At 41.2% G+C, this 24350-nt stretch overlaps 1 protein-coding gene across 1 annotated transcript in view; it reads right to left on the bottom strand.

The window, feature by feature from the left end:
* The window catches only part of RFTN1 (raftlin, lipid raft linker 1), a 204300-nt gene that overhangs the window by 125747 nt on the left and 54203 nt on the right, over positions 1–24350 (bottom strand). The window lies entirely within an intron of this gene.

Here is a 24350-nt window from a genome sequence, read left to right as displayed (position 1 = left end):
AGCACACAGAGCTCTTCCTCATGCTTTTACACAGATCCATTTTGTGATGTACCATAGATTATGCAAACTTTTGCTTTTATAAGTAATGCTTTAATGAAAAATATCATTCCTACATGTATTTCACATGTGCACATATAGTATATATAAAAAATAAATTCCTAGGTGTGGAATTGCTGGGTTAAAGATACATGCATTGTAATTTTTCAAATAAACAGAACCAATTTACCTGCCATTAGTGACATATAAAGGTGTTTCTTTTCCCATGCCCAGGCTATTTTCATGGTTAAAAAAAATGATCCCTGTGGTAATTTCTATTTCTCTTATTATGCAATTTGTATCTTTTCTTATTAAGCATTTCATATTTAACACTATGTTTCCTTTTCTGTGAACTGTGTGTAATCTTTGTGTAGTTTTCTATTGGGTTACTAGTCCTTTTTTCTATTGGTTTGTAAAAACTCTTTATATATTAGGAAATTCAGTTCTTATTTGTGATACCAGTTGCAAATATCTTCCCTCAATTTGTTTGCCTTTTGACTTTGCATAAGGTGGGTTTTGCCATGAAGAATTTTTGATATGAAGTTGAATTTATCGATCTCGCTTTCAGTGGCTTCTAAGTTATATGTCACGGCAGCAAGATCTGGGATTATAAAAACAATTCTGTGACTTCTTGTAATACTTATTTCATTTTTTGCATGTAAATCTTTCATCTATTTGGAATTTATCCCATGTAAAGTATGTAAGATGAATTCAACATTTCCCCCGTGTAGAAGTTTATCCATTTTTCCTCATTGATTTCAGATGTCATCTTTATCATATATTCCATTCCTGAATATATTTAAGTTTATGACTGTGACCCATTAACCTTACACACTACTTTGAACAATTTTAGTCATATTATGCTTTAACAGAGGGTTAGGCTATTTCCTGAATCTTCCTATATTCCTGTCTATTTTCTGAATCTTCCTAATTTGTTTTTCTAAATGATCCTCAAAAATCAGCTCATCGAATTTCCCCTTCTCCCAAAAATTGTGTTGGTATTTTTATTGGATCATGTTTAAATTATGGCTTAACTGAGGGAGAATATTTTCACCATGCTGCAAATTCACCTCCAAGAAAAACATGGCATAACTTTGATTTATTCAAGTCTTCTTTTGGGTCCCTTGGGAGCATATTAAAGTTTTCTTCACACAGATATTACAAATTTATTAAGTTTATTCCTAGTTATTTTATATTTTGCCACTATGAGAATAACAGATTTTCTTTTTTTACTTCTATAATATCCATTTGTGGGCAAGGGTGTTGGGGAAACAGGCGTCACAGTTGTTAGCAGTGAACCTTTCTGGAGGACAGGGGTGTTTGTCTTCAATCGTAAAAATGCACACACCCTTCGTCTAGCAAGCTTGCTACTGGTATTATTCTGGTGGATGGACTCATAACAGTCTTTCAAGATATATGGACAAAGGTATTTACTAAAAGGTTGTTCTTGAAACCAAAGAGTTCTTCACTGGAGGACTAAACACTGGGACACCCCAGTGATGACTCCTATGAACCATTAAGAAGATTAAGGTAAATCTGTTAAGTGCTGATAAAGAAATCTGTCCAAGATACATTGCTAAGTTAAAAAAAAAAAAAAAGTGCCTAACAGTGTTAATGGTATGGTCACTCTTGCATTTAAAAAAAGTTAGAAGGATGGACAGACATAGACATAAATAAAAATATTTTTTCTGGAAGAAATCACAAAAACATTAAAACTGAAGAGAGGGACTAGGAAGGAAAGGGTGGAAAGGTTGTCCTTATTTTATACTTTCAATACTATTGCCTTCAACAGGGATTGTTTAGATGGAGGATTTATGACACATTTTTATTTTCTTCTGTATATATATTTAAAAGTTCTTAATGTATTTTTTAAAAAAATAATTTGTTGTTTTTAAAAACAAATTTATAAACAAAATCTAGGGGTACTTAACAATAAATACCACATAACATCAGAACTGTAGCTCTCATTTCCATACATCACGCAAGAAATTTACAGGAAAAAAAAATCTATAGCAATGATTCACTCTAAAGCATTCAGCATCCTGGAGAAAGCGCCATTAATAACGGTGACAAAAGACTGGCCAGGAGAGCAGAAAATATGCACTCTTTCCCTTGAAGGGTTCACTCTGCATATGCTGCTAGATAAACAAATCCAAAGTCAAGTCTAGTAAAGAATGCTGAGCCCCTCCGAGTTCCCCATGCACGGAAACCTGTCAAGGGGTCTCACAGCACCTCCTCAGACCCAGGCTAGAAGGATCCCAACCCTGCACCCTGAGCTTCAGAGCAAGGGTTCTGGTCCAGCGCCATGGTCCAGCAGCAGCACCACCTGGGAACTTGTTAGAAATGGAGAATCTTGGGCCCCACCCTAGACTTATGAAGTCAGAATCTGAGCCATCTGTGTCTCCACACAAGCCCTCCCGGAGATTCACCAGCTCTGCAGAGCTTTGCTTCAGCCTCCTCCAACCACTGTCCTCTCCACAGGCAAGGGAACTGATCCAAGCACATGTGCCCACCTGGGACCCACACCCAACCTCACACAGCCCAGGCCCTGGAACTCCCTGCCCTGCCAGCCCCGGGCCCCCTCTTGAAGCTGCTCAGGCTTCTCCCCGGTCTGCAGCAAGGGTAGACGGTGCCTCCATGTGCACACCCCGGGGCCCAAGACAGGGGTGAGACTAGGGTGAAGGAAGTAAGGAGACACTAACCACAGGTGCAGAATTTAAGGGAGCATTAAAAACTCAGTGACCAGGATAAATATTTAATGCAGTATGTTAAAAAATAAAAATTAATGCAAAAAACTCATGATGAATATAGCATCACATTTTTTTAAATAAAACTAAGATCAGTATTATTGATTTTTCCTTTCACTTCAAGCTCTAATATGGCTCACTCAGCAGCACTGTTACTGTGCCTGTCTTTATTTAAAATGTTGCCTCACTCACCTCACTCCCCTCACCCTAATTCGGGCCCTAGGTCTCCCTTGGTACTCTAGTCCCAGGCCCTGCAGTCGCTAGGTGTGGGCTTTATAGAAACCAGAAGCAGGCGCAGACTTCCTCTGCTGTCAAGAGACTACGGAGCTACTGAACCAAAAGGGTGAAACCACATGCGGCAGACACAATGCTTGTTTTATTTGAAAAACTGAATGGACTTTTGGTAGGAGGGCAATTGCATGTTATCGATCAAACCTAAAAATACTATGCAGCACCAAGATCTCTTCTTCTTTGATCAAACTGTATATAAAGATCATCTGCGAGTCATCAAATATGAGCCCTCAAACTCAGCCAGCCTCTACAGTTCAATATTGTTAAATTTTTCAAACTCTTCCTGCTATAATAAAATAAGCCTTTACTAAGATTTTGATAATTTATATAAAATGTTTCCTTTTATGCATCATACTATAATAAAAAATAAAAGCAGTCCATGTGTTTAGAAGACAGGATTCTAATACCAGCTGTGCTCCTCACTAGCTGTTAGCCTCAGGCATGTGAGCACCGAGTTTCCTGGTGCAAAGTGGAGATAACACAGCAGCCTGTCATCCGTCATAGAGCGCTCGTGAGGATGAAATGCGCTGATGTGTGTGTGATCCACAGGGCCCAAAGCCAGTACCGTCAGCGGCTCTGGCAATGGTGGACAGGTGCCTGGCCAGGGGGACTGGTCATCTGGGGATGGTAATGACACTATGGTGCTAGGGCCACTAGACTGTTCTCCATCACCACCCACACCCCTTAACCTCCACACTCCAAATCAGTACACGAGAAATACAAATCAACTGCTTCATAGTTGAATGCTTCCTGAATAAAACATACTATCTTTTAAATTTTTATCTTAAAATCTAAAGATGTATCTCCTGTCAAAACTAAGCAATTTTATGGCTTTAATTTTTGGTATGCATGCTGTCAAAGTAAGTTTAGCTTCATGGTTAAAAAACAAATAAAAATGAATCTCAACAATCTCAAAGCAATAAAAAAAAAACAGGCTCCTATTGTAAATATGATTAAAGGCCTTAATTTCATGATTCTATTTGAATCTTAACCTTAAAAATACAAAACCAAAAAAAAAATCTGTGACCAATCCCCTAATGTTATTACTGGAAAAATAAACAAAGGGATGATTTATCTGTTTGGATGGACATACCAATTGTAGCCTGTTTCTCACCCTACCCACCAGCGTAACCTCTCTACTATTTTGTTTTGTAAATAGTTGCTTGATTTCGTTTACAAATTACATAACCTTGGGCGAGCCATATAAGTTCCTCCCCATCTCTTGGGTCCCTCATTTATAAAATGAGGACTCTGAACAGGCAGTTGCAAAAGGAGCTTCAAACTTTAGAAGGCAGTCATTTTGTTATTTCAATTTGGAGACTAAGGTACCAGTTTCTAACTAAAAAGTGACAGCAGATAATACAGTAAGTGTTTTCAATGTGAACTGAAAGAGTTACCTGAGACCACAGCCCACGTGGGAATAAGGACTAACCACACATGGGGATGGGTAGAGGAGGAAGGAGAAGCAAGAAGACATCTGCTGCCTGAGATCCCAGCCTTCCGCCACCCAGGCACTAGGTGGGGGATTGCGCTGTTCTAACTACCCCCAGAAACATGGAGCGCCTTCCAGGGGAGTTCTAGGGAAGAGATGCCTGCACGATGGTGGGAGAAAAGGGATGCTTTAAGGAAGATCGCTGGGGACAATAGGTCCCCTTCATCCTAAAGGACAGCTACAAGGACATGGTGTGAGTTATGCTGAAGTCACTCTGGCCTCCTGGCCTTTGACCAGGACTCCACTTTAGGGCTGAACCACATAAGTCACCTCACCGAGAGACACTGATGGGGCTGTCTTAGCCATTGCTACCCAGAGAGAGGAAATAGCCAGCCTGCTCAGAGTGAGGGCTGATCACACTTTTCTCTCCACTTTCTAAGCTGTCACGTTCCCTCGTCTTTATCCAAAATGGTCAGACCGCAAACCTCATTCAGCCTGTGCTCCCACAGTGCTCCCACAATGCGGCATGTTCACCCCACATGGGGTTTTGTCACAGGACAAAGTGCACAGGACAGTTCTCTGGGGCTCCTCCCCAGCTGGCAGGGGCTGCGTCTCACCTCCTGACGTGTCAGAAGGTCTGGTGCTGACCCCAAGGCCAGGAACCGGGGCCCGGGGCGGCCAGGTAGATAAAGTAAACGCAAGCCAGGGAAAGAGCCATGAACACTGAGGCCCGACCCCACCCAAGGGGGCAGTGCTTTGTCCTTCTAGCCTAGATGCTGCCAAGGGGCATGTGGGTCCAATGGTGCCAGAACTTCTAATTCTTACTTTCAAGAAGTCAGAAATGTTAATTCTCCTCATCTTTTAAGCAGGCAAATTACTGTAATTTTATTTTCAACCCTGTAAGGCCAAAGTCAAGACCCGTCAGGCTTTGGAGTCCAGGTGGGGCCTTTGATAAACGTGGGGGATAAACACCCCACACGCCTTCCCACCCCGACCTCGGCACTGGGCAACAGGCGTTAGTACTGACCAGCCTGCGGCTCCGCTCATTCCCACATCACCCCGATTTCCATCAAAGGCTTCAGGGACACATCCGCAGGTATTTGACAATGGCCTCTATTTCCTAATTCCTCCCTTTTCTATATTAGCATTAAGATGAACAAAGAGTTTAGAACCACATGATTATATTTTAAACCTTTTGGAAATCTTATTTTTTTCTCCTGACTCATAACAGGCTTTTCTAAAATCAAAATATAGAAACTATTGTGAAAAGGTATTTTGAGTGGCATTGGAGTCCAAAGGTTTTTGAAATAAATGTTTTGTTTTTCTCTCAGAAAATAACTCCATGTAAATAAATAAGCCATTATTCCAAGAGTAAAAAAAAAAAAGAAAGTTATGAAAGCAGGGGGAAAACATAATCCACAAAACCACACATTTCTTAACACTCCTGGGATAAAGTAAATTTGGTTTTTGCTATGACTATGTTCTGTTTAGCAAAAACATTCTGCAGCCTTATCTATTCCCTGGAAACGAAGCCCTTAAGACATCTGCAGAAGAGCCAAAGCCATGTCTTTGCTATTTCAAACTTTATTACTGGGAAAGTACCAGCCTCCAACACAAGAAAGAAACCACTGCACACAGCGACTGCACGTTACAATCTACTCTATAAAGCAGGAAATAGGCTGAACAGCAACAGCTTCTATTATTTTGACCAGCAATCATTTGTGACTTTAACCTAATTATTCAGAGTCCGACTTTGCTTTTCTAATTACATCCGCTAATGGATCTGTCAATGCGAAGGACTGCAACATGAGAGACAACAGCGCCCTCGGGTAATTTCCCTCACAGGTGAAGCTCCCCGTGACACTCCTCAACCAAATCTTCTCTCTTTTTTTTTTAAAGTTCCTTCAAGACTGCTATTGCTATAACATCAATCTGCCTGGGCTTTGCAGCAGATCCAATTTTAGCAAAACACTAAAATCAATCGCTTTTCAATGTGGGGCTTTTTGTTATATAGGTAAGGAACAGGAATTCAACCTTTTAAATATTTTCAGCCCATAGCTTCTGTACGTATCATTTCTAATCTGTGGAACAAGTTGAAACTTTTATTTTAGGGCTTTTAAAATTTAGATTTCTGTCACCTTCTAATTAAACCAATTCATGTTTCTGAAACTTAAAAAAAAAAAAAAAAGGAAAGAAAGAAAACACATATCCAGGCTCAGGAGACCACATACATTAAAGTATTTTTTTTTAATTTGAAGTCAAATTCTCATAACACAAAACTAACCATTTTAAAGTGGACAATTCAGTAGCATTTTGTACATTCATAATGTTGTGTAACCCTCAATTCCATCTAGTTCTCAAACATCTTCACCCCAAAAGGAAACTTCATATCTATTAAGCAGTTACTCCCCATTTCCCTGTCCCCCCAGCCCTTGGCAACCACCAGTATGTTTTCATAAAACACTATACTTTTGAAATTTTAATTTTTTATTGTGGGTATTTAAGGTATACAACATGTTGCTTTGATATACACATACTTAGCGAAGTGATTGCTACAATCAAGCAAATTAACATATTACCTCACAGTTACCCTTTCTTTTTTTGTGTGGCAGGAGTACCTAACATCTACTGTCCTAGCAAATCTCCAGTATACAGTATTATTAACTATAGTCCTTATGTTGTACATTCAATCTCTACATTTGCTCATCCTACATAACTGCAACTTTGTACCCTTTGTCCTACATCTTCCCATCTCTCTGGCCCCCAAACCACTGTTCTACTCTCTGTTTCTATGGATTTTTTTCTTTTTTATTTCACATATAAGTGAGATCATGCAGTATTTTTCTTTCCGTGTCTGGCTTACTTCACTTAGCATAATGTCCTCTGGGCTCAGCCACGTTGTTGCAAATGCAGGATCACCTTCTTTTTAAGGGTGAATAATATTCCATTATGAATATACACCACTTTTTTCCCCCTCTATCTGTTCATCTGTTGATGGACACTTAGGTTCTTTCCACATCTGGCTATTGTGAAAAATGCTGCAAAGAACATGGAAGTGACAGTATTTCTTCAACATACTCATTTCATTTCCTTTGGATATATACCCAGTAGTGGGATTGCTGAATTATATGATAGTTCTATTTTTAATTTTTGAGGAACCTCCATACTGTTTTCCATCCCACCAGCACCGTGCAAGGGTTCCCTTCTCTCCACATCCTCACCAGCATTTATCTCTTATCTTTTTGATAGTAGCCATCCTAACAGGTGTGAGGTGATAGCTCACTGTGGTTTTGATTTGCAACTCCCTGATGATGAGTGATGTCAATAAGTACCCTCTCACATACCTGTGGGTCATTTTTATATCTTCTTTGGAGAAATGTCTATTCTGGTCCTTTGCCCATTTAAAAATTCAGGTTATTTGGTTTTTTTACTATTGAGTTGTGGGAGCTCTAAAACACTATTCTTAATACCTTAATTGAATCACGAATAAACACACAAAGGAATCTCAGACTAAAAGAATTTCTTTAAGCCTATATAAAAGCTAGGATTCTGCAGGTCCATTAGGGAGTAATTGGCAAAGCAACAGGTACCTCATCAAATGCATTCTTAAGATGTAGGCCACCAGACCACAAATGATGGTAAATTGCCAGACTGCTATGACAACGGGGAACAGTGAAAGCAGCACGTTGATATTGGTTTGCTTGTCATTTCAAAGGGTTACACATAGTCAGTGACCTATACACACAAACATAACATTGTACTGTAAAAAATTCAGCGTCCAGGTGTTTGGAAAGAGACTGCCTGAATAATTCCCATTGACTGTACCCATTGATCAAACCCAGAAGATGGCATTATTGCTCATCTCGCCACTCCATTTTGTAAGAGAAGATGCAGGCTAAGATTCATCAGGCTTTGTAAGAAACATCAGGTCCCCTGCTGCTTAGATTTAGTAGTGGGTACTCAAATATTAAAAGCAACCAGCTAGAAACTGAACCCAGAGCATTAATAAAATACTTCATACATTTAAAAGTATTTTTGATAAAGGAAGACACAAAGGATCACCAAGAATTCAAAAGTGCTAACGAAACCCATACACACCAAATCCAGAAAGAGCTTATCATGAGTCAGAGGAAGCTAGTTACCAATATTTTAAGCTGTTTTCCTACTTGAGTATGATAGCATGAGTGTGGTATGTGGATTTCCATGACAAAGTCTCAAGACTTTGTACACCAGGTCCTCAAGGTCATTTTCTTCAATATTATTTAGTTATAACACTGATGAGAAAAAAAATAGCTTCCAGGCAAGGGCCGCTATCTGCATGCAGTTTGCATGTTCTCCCCACGTCTGTGTGGGTTTTGTCCAGGTGCTCAGGTTTCCTCCCACATCCCAAAGATGTGCACGTTAGGTTAACTGCTGTGTCCACGCTGTCCCAGCATGAGTGATGTGGGGGTGTGTGTGAGTGGGCCCTGCAATGGGGTGGCGTCCTGTCCAGGGTGGGTTCCCGCCTGTGCCCTGAGCTGCTGGGACAGGCTGCAGCCACCTGCAACCCTGAACTGGCGTAACTGGGTAAATAATGATCTGACTGGTTTTTATTAATCTTTCTTAAATATACGTATGGCTTACAGTTATTTCAATGTTTAATATTAGAAGTGTTTTGGTCTTTCTTTAAAAGTTTGCTGATGTTTTTCTGAGCAGAAATATGTTGTAGGAACTTAACTCTTGTTTATATCAATTAGCCTATGGTAAAACTGGTTTCGCTATATTTCATTTCCACTAAGGTCACAGTTTCCAAGAACCTATTGATGGCATTGAGTCCTTACTGTACAGAAATAATCAGTACTGAAAATACAACACTGCTGTGGCCTAGTTCTTAAAGAAGACATCAAAAAAGTAATGCATTGTTACAAGGTGCTTTTGGGGGGGGGTCTCAGTTTCAACTACAAGAATGATTGCTCTGATAAGTCCTCAGACAGGTGTGTTGAAAGCAGAAGATCCCAGTAAACGAGCCCTCCAGTGCATGGCAGGTACCAAGCCCGCAAACACATTCTGACCTGGCATTCCCTGTGGCCCCTCAAAGCCCACCCATCATCTGAAAAGTCCCACTAAGAGCCAGTCAGGCCACCAGCTCTTTCACAACAAGAAGGGACAAGGTGCATTTTTCAAGCCTGAAACAACCAAGTGCCATTTTAATTCCCCACATCCATGCGACACAGTCTGTTGACAGTAGAATAGCTGAAGACGCTACAGTTCTTCCATATTATAGACTGTTAAGTAGAAAATGTTTAAATGAGTTTGTGAAAGTTCATCCCGCAAACTGGGTCATTCGTGTCATACTCAACCAAATCAGAGCTGAGGTGCGAGGGGAAAAAGCACTCTGGGCACAGAACACTGCTCCAGGAATGCAGTTCCCTGCAAGCCTGGCTGTGGAAACTGTCTGTTGTAATCTGAAACCAGTTTTATCTAATACACAACCTGCTGTGACTCTAAGACTAGTTTTACCCACCACTGGCACTCACCAATCACTGCTTGCCAGCTCTCCAAAACTTTACTGTGCCAATGAACTTCCTTTCAAGACAAAATACATTTCTCCTTTCTATAACACCTCCAACTTTTTCTTTGTTTTTCAGACATACCGAAGATGACCCCAGTCTGTATGTATGCCCCAAATTGCAATTTTTGTTTCCCAAACAAAATGTTGTTTTTATTTTAATTCTTATTTCAGCATATTGTGGGGGTACAAAAGTTTAGATTACGTATATTGCTCTTCCTCCCCCACCCTCCCGAAAATGTTTTAAATTTAGAGGTTTCTCTCTATATTTCATTTCACTTCAACAAGTTGGATTCATAGCTCTGACCTGGAAGGATATTCACTGTAGAATGAGAAAAGCATGATGTAGAGCGATAAACACATTATATGTGCTCAATTTTGTGAAAACCAAACCAACCCCCTGTAAATGTGTCTAGTTCCGTAGGGACACAAAAGAGGTGTGGAAGGAGCCCCGACTAGCAGGTGAACATCATGAAATTGGAGGGTGGAAACTGGAGCCGGGGCAAGCAGAGATCATCAACTCTTTTTTTATTACTTATTTTCACAATTTCATTTAAGAATAACAAAAATAAATAATACAGACAGAACTGCATAAGAGGATAATTACAGTGGAATAGACTATTAAGTTTCTCGGTAGCCGAAGTCAGGACCAGGATCATCCTCTAAATTTCATGGGCCTAACAAATTCAAGGAGAGAAAAAGACAAAAAGGAGATAAAGGGAGGCTTTCTTTATCCACACCACCTAATTATGAGCCCCCGCTAACTCCCGCACAACTTTCTCTCCCTGTTTTTGTTTGCCTGTCTCTCTCGCACACGCACGCACACGCACTCATTCTCTCTGATATACACGCAGCCCTCTACTTGTGCTGTCCAGGACAGTGGCCACAAGTGGCTACTGAGCACTCAAAATATGGCTACTCTGAACTACATATGCTACATGTGTAAGATATACATCCAATGTCAAAGACTTCGATATTTTCTATTTCTTTCATGCTGTGAGAATTTTTTATATTAATAACACTGAAATGGCAATATTTTAGGTATATTAGGATTAAATAAATTATTAATTTTACTTTTTTCTTTTTATCTTTTTTAAATATGACTACTGGAAAATGTAAACTTAACATATGTGGCTCAAAGTATATTTGCATTGGACAGTGCTGTTCTAGATCATTACTTCCCAATCATTTGTTTCACAGCATCTATCACAACGCTTAAGTATACAAATTATTCATTGAATTTCTTGTTTCCCGTCTTCCCCACTAAATAAGCTCCACCAGGCCAGACCCCATGCTGGGTTTCTTCACCAACAAGCTGGCCAACCCGAGAGTGCCTGGGGAAGGCTCATTAACAGCCATCGTTAAATGAAGAAACTCTCCCATGAGGCCACGGCCCACATCATGACTGCATCAGCGCCTTTTCCATCAGAGAAAGTCCAGTGCGAACTGCCACCTACCGTCACTCTGGAGGATGACGAACTCTGAGGTCTCCACACTCTGTGGGCCCCAAAGTAGGTTAGCCACGAGGCCAAGATGAAAAAACTGTAATGAGTCTTAAAAAACTGTCAGCCAGTATAGAACTCAGAGGAAACTTGGAAACCTTTTTTGTAAATTGTGGTAAAATATATAATACATAACATAAAATTTACTGTTTTAACTAAGTAGCATTAGGTATATTCATGTTGTCATGCAACCATCACCATCTCCCATCTCCAGGAAGCCTTTTTTAAACAGCAGCATCAGTTGCATCTCCCAGGCAACCCTACACTTCAGCTCCAACACGGAGAAAGGACACCTCACCTCCAGTTCACCATCTGTCCTTTCTCTGTCCCCACTGGTGTCAGCAAGATATACAAGAGCAGCAAGAAGAAAAAAGAAACTTCTAAGAGTCAGAATAATTCACAAACATGCCACTGGAAAAATCCAAGGTTGATATGACAAGGAAAGCAAAGGAAGAACATAACAATTTCACTTTGTAGAGATAACCAAATAATGACAGGACAAAGACCTGTATACAAGGAATGACTGGGAATCTTAACCTCAAACACCAGAAAATGGAAAACGAGAAATTTCCCAAGGAGCACGGTATGCCAGGGTGGGCGCTCACTTCAGTTTGGCATCTATACAAGACATGATATAATATTATCATTTCTTTTTCTCCTGAGTAATTAATCAGGGTCTCAACTCTATGATGAAATTTCACATTGGCTTATCAATAAAGTCTTTACTTAGGAGAATTTTTAAAATTTTCTGAATAGTATAAAATAATTCACTGTGGATACTGTTGGAAAGCATAAAAACTCACCATGTGCAAGACTAGTTTCAAGAGGTTTATGACAGTAAACCACTCTGGGGGCTTAGCACAACTTCCACCCACAAGAGAAGCCCATTTGTGTGTTCAAAGGTGCCACCCCCGAGACACAACAGCAAATTTCCATCGGCGACTTCTCTTTTTTCTCGCTGTACTGGAGACATACCACATACTCAGCGGTACAGTTATATAAAGCATTTCCGAAGCTTATAAAAAATTCCACACATTGAAAATGCATTTTAATGAATAATATTCTTCCACGTATGACATCATGAAAGAGTGAAAAAAAAATTCAGTCAAATCAGAACAGAACCAGACAGTTCTAGTACTCTAAAAAAGGCTTCCACACCTGCATTTTCAGCTCCGCATAAACAATTACCGCATTCATGCGCAAACTCCCAAATTGGTGCATGGAAATAGAAAATGGTGCACACGAGTTGAACGGCTCCGGCTCCACTAACCAATTTGCATGCAAAATTGTCATCAGCATTCTTCGGTTTATTTTTTGCTCGTGTAAGAGATGGTGTCTATGCTGCCTTGGGAGGCCGCTCTTAAAAGGTATTTTGATTCCCCACTATAAAAAGGGGGTCTGTAATTGGTGTTTGGGGTCTATGCATGCACACATGTCCCCCCCAGCTGCCTTCTCATGTATTCCAGTGGAAAAGGAGACAAGCTGGAGAATGAGATCAAATAGAACGATTAGGTGAGGGCAAATGGCCAGGGGTGTTCTTCAGAATAATAAAATAGAGAAGAAATTTGGTGAAAATCATTTCTATTTACACCCAGAAAAATGCAATCTGTCAACAATTGGTACAAGAAGGGTAAGAGGAATGTTTAACCAGGCAGGACAATGGACCTTCCTGACTTGCCAGTGATCATTCATGAAACGGACCACTGGGAAGTCCAGTCTTCGAGACTGCCCATGAGGATCTGGTAGGTATTATGTGCTTATAAGGATTCCTTGGATTTTTCTCTGACATTTCCTTTATTCCCTCCCTTCCTCCCTCCCTCTTTCCTTCCTTCCTTTTTTTTCTTCTTTCCTCCCTTCCACTCCAGTAACCACCAGCCATATGTGGCCACTGAGCACTTGACACACGGCCCATAGGAGCTGAGAGGTGCCCAAAGTGTAAAGCATGCACACAATTTCAAAGGCTCAGTAAAAACAAAGACTGTGATCACTCAACAATAATTTTATATTGATTACGTGTTGAAATGATGAATTTTCTAATATACAGGGTTAAATAAAATAAACCAGTAAAGTTAATTTACCTGTTTTTTAATGTGGTTACTAACAAATTTAAAAATGGCATCCATGGGTCTCATTATATTATATTTCTATTGGACAGGTCTGCACTAGAGCCTTTTGTTTTTAAATGCATTTTATTACAGTCCATAAAAACATGGTATTTTGTCTATGTTTGTGAAGGTGCCAATTTAATTCCTTATTAAGGATCCTTTAGCTACAGCTACGAGTCAGGTCACTTCTTTTTCCTAAAATAAACCTGTATCACCAATGAAGGGAAAAGCGCTGCCAAAATCTCTCAGTGTGGGATCAGATGACTAACCTTCCGTCAAGCATATTAAATCTTTGTTTTTTACTAGCTGTCACTATTCCAAATTGGAGTAAAAAGGCAAAACTCCTTCCTGCCTTCACGTTTGATGGTTTGCTCCCTGTGCCCCATAAATACTTGCTCTTCAAGCATCTCTAGTAACATAATCACACAGCTTCTGAAGTGTTTACCTCTCTGGAGCCACTGGGTTCTTGACCCTTTTCTGCCCCTACCCTGTTGGCAGGTCCATAACATCCTCCTGAATCACACCTCTCACCCCATGCAGGGATCACAGGCTTCGAATTACTGCTCTAGCAAAACTAGAAATAACTGCTGGAGGCAACCAGCCAGCCAGCACCCCACTGAGATCATTTATAGCAGAAATATCAATAGACAGTGGACCTTCCAGTCAGTTGTATGTCGAGTCCCTGGAAGTGCTTTGTACTAGATTTTCCAAATGATTTATGCTACACTCCAGAAATGCAACTGCTCCCTCACACACTTAATAAGTGCCTGTGGTTTTAATGTTTCAACTTAACATAGCTTTCTCCTTTCTTGTGCTTCCTTGTCAGGTTCCTTGGGGAGCGGGTGGGAAGGCTTCATGATTATCTGGAATTCCCACAAATTAGTAAGAATTGAGTAGTAGTATTAATATTATTTTGTTTTAACCGGAGTGCAGTTTGTCTTCATTCTAAATTATGCAGATACTATTAGGCAAATAAAGAATAGAAGTCTGGAATTGAATTATAGGGGAGAAAGCTGGTTATTTATCAAATCTGGCTAAGGCAGAGAGATGGGTAGTGTACTGGCTAAAGTTCCTGCTCTGGAGCCAGATTACCTGGGTTCAAATCTCAGTGCCACACCTTACTAGCTGTATGATTTGGGATGAGTCATGAGCCCTTACAGGCCTCAATTTTGTCTATAGAGCAGCAGTCCCCAACCTTTTTGGCACCAGGGACCAGTTTCATGAAAGAAAATTTTTCCATGGACCAGGGCATGGTTTCGGGATGATTCAAGCGCATTACATTTATTGTGCAGTCAAACCTCTCTGCTAACCATAATCTGTATTTGCAGCTGCTCCCCAGTGCTGGCATCACTGCCTCAGCTCCACCTCAGAGTATCAGGCGTTAGATTCTCAAAAGGAGCACACAGCTTAGATCCCTCGCATGCGCAGTTTACAGTAGGGTTTGTGCTCCTATGAGAATCTAATGCCGCCACTGATCTAACAGGAAGCAGAGGTTATGCAGTGATGCCTGTGATGGGGAGCAGCTGTAAATACAGATGAAGCTTCGCTTGCTCGCCTGCCACTCACCTCCTGCTGTGCGGCCCAGTTCCTAACAGGCCAGGGCCTGGGAGGTGGGGACTGTAGTATATGGATAAAAATAACACTTATCTCCTCAGCTAATATGAGGATTGAGATAACGCATATATAGCACTAGACCTGGGCCTAGAAGCCACAGCTCTTCTATACAGGGAGCTGCTAAAATCATTATTGTCATCAGTATTATTAATAACCCTAATCCCCTCACAAATTGTTACCAAGCATGACAGATCATCAGGTCCATAAATTGATCCTTATGTCTGAAATCACTCCAGCTCTGCATCAATATTCTTCAGTTTCATACCTGACTTTAATTTTTTAACCTAAGCCACAGACCGGCGTATTTTTTTTTTTTTTTTTTTGCAATTCTCTTCCAAATGTGAGCATAATTTATTCATTTCTGAATATAAGCCAAAATGGGTCTAGAACATCAAGACTCAGAAAAATAAATAAGGCACAAGTTACATTGAGAGGTTGCTGCCTCTCTGACTTGCACCGGACTCTACTATCGGTGTCTGTGATACTTAAGGGAATAGGGTGCCAGAATGAAGGGGCCGGGCACTTCTGCAACAGCAGTGAAGAAGTCTAGAGTACTGGTTCTAGAAAATGGCACCATCACTGAGAGTGACCAGGAACCAGCAGGAGATGGACAGCAGAAGGCCCCAGTGAGGTGCGACAGAGGAAAGAGGTAGAACTGCGGTAGGGACACATTTAGGGCACAGCACACAAGGCAAAGACAGAAGATGTGCCACTTCCACCCTGACCACCCTCCATGGCTGTCTAGAATCCATCCCAAATTTGTAAAATTAAATGTGCAAACAAAATATGTCTATTAAGGAGTCATATAATTTCAGCCTCTCCACTTTCCTTACTAACTCACATTTTCTGAATTCCTCTTCTAACTGCTAGAACAAGAGTTCATACCCTAAATTCTCCTCCCATCTCAGGCCCACCTTGCCTGCAGCTCTACCTGGAAGCATTTCAGACAAAACATTGGAAGTGAAAAAATAAACCCTAAATGTCTGTCCTTAGCTACAGCAAAGGGGAGGCTGAAGAGAGAGTGTGTGGCCACGCCCAGGCACACAGCCATGACAGTCTCAAAGAGGGAGGGCAGGCGGCTGGGGACCTGAGGCTTCCACTCCACTCCCCCAGGGCTCTCCCACTGCACCATGATGCTGCATGACCTGAAGCCCACCAGCATCCTGTCGAGGTTAACATGTCTCCCCCATGTGTGCTGCCTCACGTGGCTGGCACAGGCAAAGTAGCTTCATCAACACTAAGGCAGGTATTGACCTATATCTCTAACTGCTAACCCAGAATCAAAACAGTAAGTTTAACAAATGCTATAAAACTAACTTAGTGTCTGTTCCACATCAGTAAGAGAAGGTGTTATTTTGCCTTCTTTTACATTTTCAGCAGACCCTATTTTTAAGTCTCTTTCCTCACCACCCCCCAACCCTGCACCCTGTAAGAAAACAAAGCCAAAGAGATGCCCGGGAAATGATGGACAGAGTGACAGCAAAGGCAGCTCCTAGGGCTCTGGTCTGGATGGACCTGAGTGGATGGTGGTGACTATCACTGCCTGGTTTTGGTCATGCTGACTGCAAAGGGCTTCCACGCCATCCTCAAGGAAACACCAGGAAGGTCATTGACACAGGGTCTGCAGCTCAGGAGTACTCTGTATTGGAAATATAAACCTGAGAATCATCTACCTGAGCATAAATGCTCATTGAGGCCTTGGGCCTGGATAAACTCTCATTATGAGAGAACACGCAGAGAAGAGCAGGCCTGCACCCGAGCATTACTCTAATATTCAGTGGCCCGGCAGAGACGGGCAGGTCGGCGAAGGAAACAGAGAAGCAGCCAGAGGGGTCGGAAGCAACCCAGGAGAGTGTTGTGGTAGAAGCCAAGGGAAGAGGGAACAGCAGAAAGTCTCGCAGGTGACCTCCTCTTACCCAGTGTGCCAAATTAACCAAAGCTCTTCATTTCTTCCAGGACACGTGGCAGACGCTCCCTGCATGCTGGGCACTCAGACTAGTAGGGTCCTCTCCAGCACACCCACGACTTTCTGCTTCACCACCTGGCCTATAGGCTTACCACAGCTAGCTGGGTATGGTCTCAAACCTGGTTGTGCCAATTGCACTGGTTATAATGAGTAAGATTAATAAAATATTACACAAACTGAAATAGAGTAGTCCCCCCTTATCCAAGGAATATGTTCCAAGATCCCCAGGGGATACCTGAAACTGTAGATAGTACAGAAGCTGACTGCTGTCAGTTGAAACACGTTTCTGTTCATGTCTTCCATCCACAAAGCCTTTTCCATCTTAACTAAGTACTTGTCAGGCACCATGGCCGTAACTCTTGCAGTTTGAGGTATGACAGTAAAACTACTAACATGAGTTTCTTTTTTCTTCTTCACAATTTTACAAATAGATTTCCTCTTACCATAGATCTTAGCAATCTCAGCAAACGATTTTTTTTCTTTTCTTACGAGGTTGAGAACTTTCCCCTTTTTCACTAAAGGAAGCACTTGACTGCTTCTCCTTGCCATGTGGGAATTGCCACATCACTACCCTTGTGCTTTGGGGCCGTCATTAAGTAAAATAAGGATACTTGAACACAAGCACTGAGATCCTCAGACAGTGGATCTGATCACCGAGGTGACTACTAAGTGCCTAACACGTGGGCAGTGTGGATGGCGTGGAGATGGGGGACAAAGGGATGGTTCACATCCCAGGTGGGACAGAGAGTGATGGCTCGAGATTTCATCACGCTAATAAGAATGGCTTGCAATTTAAAACTTATGAATTATTTCTGGAATTTTCCATTTAATATTTTCAGACCATGAATGACCATGGGTAACTGAAACATTGGAAAACAAAATCGAGGAATGGGGGGGAGTGTTACTATATAAGTAGTGAACAAGAGTTATTCCTAAGAAACCTAAGATTCCATAAGAAAGCTACTAAACAAAAGTGGCTGCCAAGGTAGATGAAACTAAGGAAATAATAAAGGGCAAAGGGAAAAGTAATTTTAAAATGTGCAAGGTACACTCTGATCTCTTTGTGACCATCTAAAGTCTCCCTCCATCTTAAAAACTTTTAATTGAAATGTTTAGATGCTATAGCATGGATTTATGCAGAAAGATGACACAGATCTCTAGGCAGCAGAAACACTACCAAAGACCCCAACTCTACACCTAAAGATTGGTGAATGAATGTACGTTTTGTGTGTTATGCTAAAATAAAATGTATAAATATATACACACACACACACACACACACACACTCTTTTTTTTTTTAAGTAATTTCCTGTTCCAACCAACTTTTTTGATTTACTGACCAATTATGGTCTCAGATGTGACCATGAAGTAGTGGTCAGTGTTGCCAAGCAGTTTAGTGAGATGAGGAATGGAAGATATCCCCCTGCATTCAGAGATAGCTGGGAGTGGGAAAATACGACGGAGTCAGGATGGAGATGAGTCAACTGTTATCTGACTTCACTATCTGTTCTTTTCCAACTATCATATTCTTTTCCAGTTAGTATTTTAGAATTTAAATACTGCTTTTGAATCTGCTTTTTTGAGCAGATGGTTTCAAAGGATTTTACAGCTGAGAAAGCCCTCAAAGATGATGATGACAATGATGATGAGAATAGAAGTATTACAAAAATAATATTAACAATGATAACAAGATAGCTAGCTTCCACTGAACATTTGTTGTCCACCAGACATTGTTTTACGTGCTTTGCAGGCATCTTTGTTTAATTCTCAGTCTCTCAGCTAGGTACCACTGCTATCTCCATTTTAAAGATGAAGAAACTCTGGATCAGTGAAGTTGAGTAACTTTCCTAATGTTGCACAGGCAGTAAGTGGTGGACCCTACAGTCAAACTCAGGCATTCAGAACCTATGCTCTTACCCTCTACACTATGAAGTCTCCATAATTAACTAAACCAATCTTCTCATTCTACAGATTGTAAAGTGATGTCTAGAGAGATTAAACAATTGGCTACAGAGAAATGCAGAATCAGAACTATAGAAGAATCCTAGACTTCCAATCCTGTACTCTTTCCACTATACCACAGCTGTAATGAGTGCAGCAGGATCAGAACAAAATGACTCCTAAAACCCAAGGAGTGCTGTCTCCTTGCTTCTACACAAGTCCGTGCCTCAAGGTGCTCCTTCCTAGGCAGGCTCTGCATCTGTTTAGGTTCCATCAATAGTCAACTGCTTGGGCCCACGTTTCCTTGGTAGGTTGATCACAGCTAAGGAAAAAACCTTTCTTTAAAATGTAATGTTTATTTTTCTTCAATGAATGTGGTGGTATAATTGTCATTGGAAAAAAATAAAGCACGAATGTATGCAACATGTTTACTGCCATGGAAGTCTAGAAGGAGAGAACCAGTAAAATAAGAATAGCTACATAGAGATTATAAATAACCACCATAAACCAGACATGCTAATTTCAGGGTATAACCCAGAAAATAAAGTAAGTGTTTAAAAGCAAATCTGATTTTCAAGTTTAAATTTTAATAGTGCTATTCAAAGAGAGGCCAATGTAATTCAGGCAAGTAAATGCAATAACATGTTATTGACTTTCTTCGTGTCCCTGGACTTCCTGCCCACAGTGCAGAGATGGGAGGCAGAGGACAAGAGTCAAAGCCAGAGGTGAACGGGGTGTCATGCCAGACATCTGCAAAGAGTATGAGTACTATCTGGTCTGAGCTTCCCTAGCTAAGAAGGCTGCCACGGTAACCAGGTCTCCCCTGACGCCTCTCTGCGCTCCTAATGGTAATCACTCCCATAGTTTCTGGTGCTTTCTATCATGGTAATGCTTTCCTAAAAACCCATGCTCATATATCTTTACAGGCTCAAGATTTGATAGGAGTTGCCAATTGCCCTACATTGGTCTTATCAATTCACAGTCCAATATATGAAATGAGGCCACATCTACCTCCCACAACATTGCCAACCTAATAGATGAAAAATGGTCTCATTGATTTAATCTGAATTTCTACAACTAGTAATTAGGTGAGTATACATTTCTTAGGTTAGATATTTTATATTATATATTTCTTCTTTTTTCTTTTTCTTTTCTTGTACTTGCTACTCTTACCCACGTAGGTATGGATATGTATATATATTTCTTAAAGATACTTCTTATGTATGTGTGTGTATATATATAATTATATATTTTTTACTCTTCAGCTAAGAATACTTCTGTCCATTTTTCCACAGCCCAGCTTATCTTGTTTTAATTGATTTGTAGCAACATTTTACATAAGATGGACATTAGCCCTTTATCTGTTACACATATTGTGATTCTGTTTGTCTTTTCACTGCATAAAGCTTTTAAAATTGCATGTGGTCAAACCTTCCAAAACTTTAAGGCTTCTGGGTTCCATGGCACATTCGGAAAGGACCGGGCCAATGTCTTTACATTTAAAACTCCCTCTATAGTTAAAGGTGATGCCAGATCATAAGTAGAATTCAGTAATATTTAGCAAATCAATACGTGATTTAAAAAAAAAAAGGACAAAGCAAACACAGAGCTAGTTACTGGGAAGGACAAGACAGCAAAACCCAGCCTCGTCCTCTCCACCACGTTGTCTCCATGAAGATCCCCAGGTCTCCCCAGGGTAGGGAAAGACAGGATGATAATGGAGACGGGCGGCCAGAAACCTTCCCGCTGCAGCCAGGCTCCATCTCCGCGCTATAAACACCTCCTTCCTTGCTCAGGAGAAGGACCCTACTGGGATTAGGGAACAGCTGTAGTGACAGCCGCGCATGACCGTCTGTCTAGGTGGCGTGTGTTTGTGAGGAAAACTTGCTCTGGGGGGGGTTTTCTTTAACTATCACTTGGAGGAGTGATGTTATTTTTAGGGGGTGGGAGGACACCAAGGAGGCTTATTTGGCAAATGCGTACAATCTGTTCACCTCCGCTTCATATGCGTGTGTGAAAATCCTCACGCTAGTAGCTGGGAGTTTTCAAATCCACTGGGAAGAGACTCCATAAACAGGTGGGGGCAGGAAATCAGAAACCCCAGGATGAGAAGTGTGCAAAGTAACCCTGGAACCAGGCAAAGAACCAGTGCCGACAGAAAACAATGAAGCTGGCCATAGGTAAAGGTTAGGGAAATTCTGAATCAGGGAGCATTCTGCCTGGAAGATTTATGAGGCGAGGACGTGACACCAGCCACTTACAGGCCTCAAAGCCCAGTATATTAGTGCTGGGGGAGGAGGTGTCCACTGTGTCCAAAGGACAGTGGCACTGTAAATTCAGGACTCAGAGACACTGTCCTCTTAAATCACTCCTTGAGCTCCCAGATCATCAGCCAATAAAGTCAAAATAATCTAATCATGAACTATTAATGCACATGGCAAAAACACAACAGATATCCTATTCAACAGAATTATACATTGGCTGTTCTGTCAAGATGATAATGAAATAGCAGACAATCTGTGAGAATACGATGCCAAGAAGAAATACAAACTGAGCTCCTCCATCCCTCATGGAAATTAGAAGATTCTAAACTAATAAATTAGTCAACATCCCCCTTTCCCTCCCCCATCTCTGCATTATTATTCCTCTTCATGAAATTTCCTGGGAACCCACTTACTATTCTGTGATCACGGACAGCAAATGAAAATCAAGTTCTCTGCGGAACACGAGAGAAACTTTACATTGTAATGTGAGACGAACTGATTAAGGGCACTTCATCTACGAACAGCTAATTCTGAAAACCTCGACGCAGGGTGGATGAAATGCGAGGAAGGAGGAAAGCAGCTTGGTTTTGATCACACAGAAAAATGGACTTGGAACTCGGCAGGCGGCCTTATTAATAGTACAGTGACTCAGGCTGCTCTTTTCAAAATAATGCCCTGCAAGTTAGAATGAAGACCCAACCTTTGGAGAACTGAGGTAAAAAGACTACCCTTCCTTCTAGAAAATGCATTGCTCAGGAACTTGAGAGTACCCTAAAAGACGTAAAGTGGCTCAAAAAGGAAATCAGTTTATCTTTCTCATTTCATCTCACTCAACTTCTTACACATTGGAAGGCAATTGTAAACTCAGGTATGTTTGGAATAAATTTATTATGAAAAAATAATAAATACCTTCCAGTGACCAAACTCTTTCAAAAAGGGTCTCAGAACCACTTTTCACTCTTAAAAATTCTTGCGGACTCCCTAACAGGTTTTGTTTTTATGGGTTGTATCTATCAGTATTTATCAACATTAAAACATTTAAAACTAAGACATTTTTAAAACCAGAATATCCAAGCACACATTCATTAGTGGTGATGCCATCATGTGTCACGTAGTTTCTGGAAAACTCCACTGTGCACTTGTGGGAGAATAAGAGTGGAAAAGGTGAACAAATATCTTAGTATCATCCTGAAAATAGTTTGGACCTTAGGAACTCCCAGGGGTTCCCCAGACCACACTCTGAGAACTGCTGGCCTAGAGGCCTGTCTCGTTGACACAGAGATGTGTTAGAACAGTGGTCCCTAACCTTTTTGGTACCAGGGGCAAGTTCCATGGAAGACAATCTTTTGAAGGATGAAGGGGGCTGGGGTGGGGGGGAGGCGGAGCTCAGGCAGTGATGCGAGTGATGGGGAGGGACTGTAAGTACCACTGCTCACCTCCTGCCATGCAGCCCCCTACACTGAAGTTTCATGGAAGACAATTTTTCCATGGATGATGGGGGACGTGGGGGCGGTGGAACTTTGAAGCCCGGTCCCTAACAGGCCACCAACCAGTACTGGTCCACCACCGGGGGTTGGGGACCACAGTGTCAGAGTCACAGAGATTTGAACTCTTTCAAGAAACACTTCTGTCATATACACAAACACTGTGTACTGAGTGCCAACAAAAACTTTTTAAAAATGACAGATGCCAGCTCTGTGAGAACTTCAAGTATATGTGAAACTCTCTGGTAACTGACAGGAAAACTGGCTCTTTCATCTTTTACAGTTCACCACATCTGTTTTACGGCCTCTGCAAGTACAGATGACTAACTGCTTCTACACAGAGCTGTGCAGTGTCTCCACCAAGGGCCAGGCCCACCTGGGTAAATTCATTCCCTTCAACAAATACTGCATGCAGGCAGGTTGCTCTCAAGAAGTGGTTTGGCTTAGTGGTTAAGACACAAGCTCTGGAATTAGGCTTCCTGGGTTCAAATCCTGGCTTGGCCTCTTGCCAAGAATCTTAGGTGAGATCACATAATCTCTCAGTGCCTCACCGAGGAATGGGACATAGCAAGTACTCAATAAATGCTAATTATCATACTTTCTTTTACTATATACCAGCTATCCCAAAAGTCTCAATACCGTTTTATGCTCAAACTTCGGAAGTATAAGCACTATAAACTTACCCCCCAAACCATTTACTTATCTCTATAAATTTTAAAGAATAAAATTTTAATTTTTTCCCAGTCCCTCTGATTAAAAATGGCAAGTGCTACCTGAAACAAAAATTAAATTGCTCATCTCACAGTGGGGTAGGGAATGAGTATAAAAATAATTCTTACACAAAGAATACTTTTTACCATTAAGACTTAATTCAGTAGACACTGCCATGGTCTGAATGTGTCCCCCAAAATTTATGTATTGGAAACTTAATCCTCAAGGCAACAGTGCTGGGAGGTGTTCAGGTCACGAGGGCTCAGCCATTATGAATGGATTGGTGCTATTATAAATGGGCTTGGTGAAGGGACTTTGGTCCTTTTTGCCCTTCTGCCTTCCACTGTGTGCAAACACCATTTCCTCCCCTCGGGAAGGCACAGCCACAAGGCATCATCTTGGAAGTGGAGACAAGGCCCTCACCAGACACCAGACCTGCAGGCACCTTGATCTTGGACTTCCCATCTCCAGAATTGTGAGAAATAAATCTCTGTTCTTTCTAAACTACCCCGTCTCAATTACTTTGTTACAGCAGCACAAAGTAGACTAAGACAAACACTGATTGAGCACCTACTCTGTGCCAAGCTTGTACTAGGTACTAGGAAGAGAAAAAGAAACCAGATGAGCTATCTATTCAATAGAGGTTTACAAAGTCCGGCAGGGGCGGGCATGTTAGATGGATGGAGCATGTGTCCTGCTGTATTATGAA

The sequence above is a fragment of the Lemur catta genome, chromosome 1 (assembly GCF_020740605.2).
Source record: "Lemur catta isolate mLemCat1 chromosome 1, mLemCat1.pri, whole genome shotgun sequence".
NCBI classification, from domain to species: domain Eukaryota; kingdom Metazoa; phylum Chordata; class Mammalia; order Primates; family Lemuridae; genus Lemur; species Lemur catta.
Note: the sequence above shows the minus strand (reverse complement) of the source record. Positions and strands in the feature narration are given on the sequence as shown.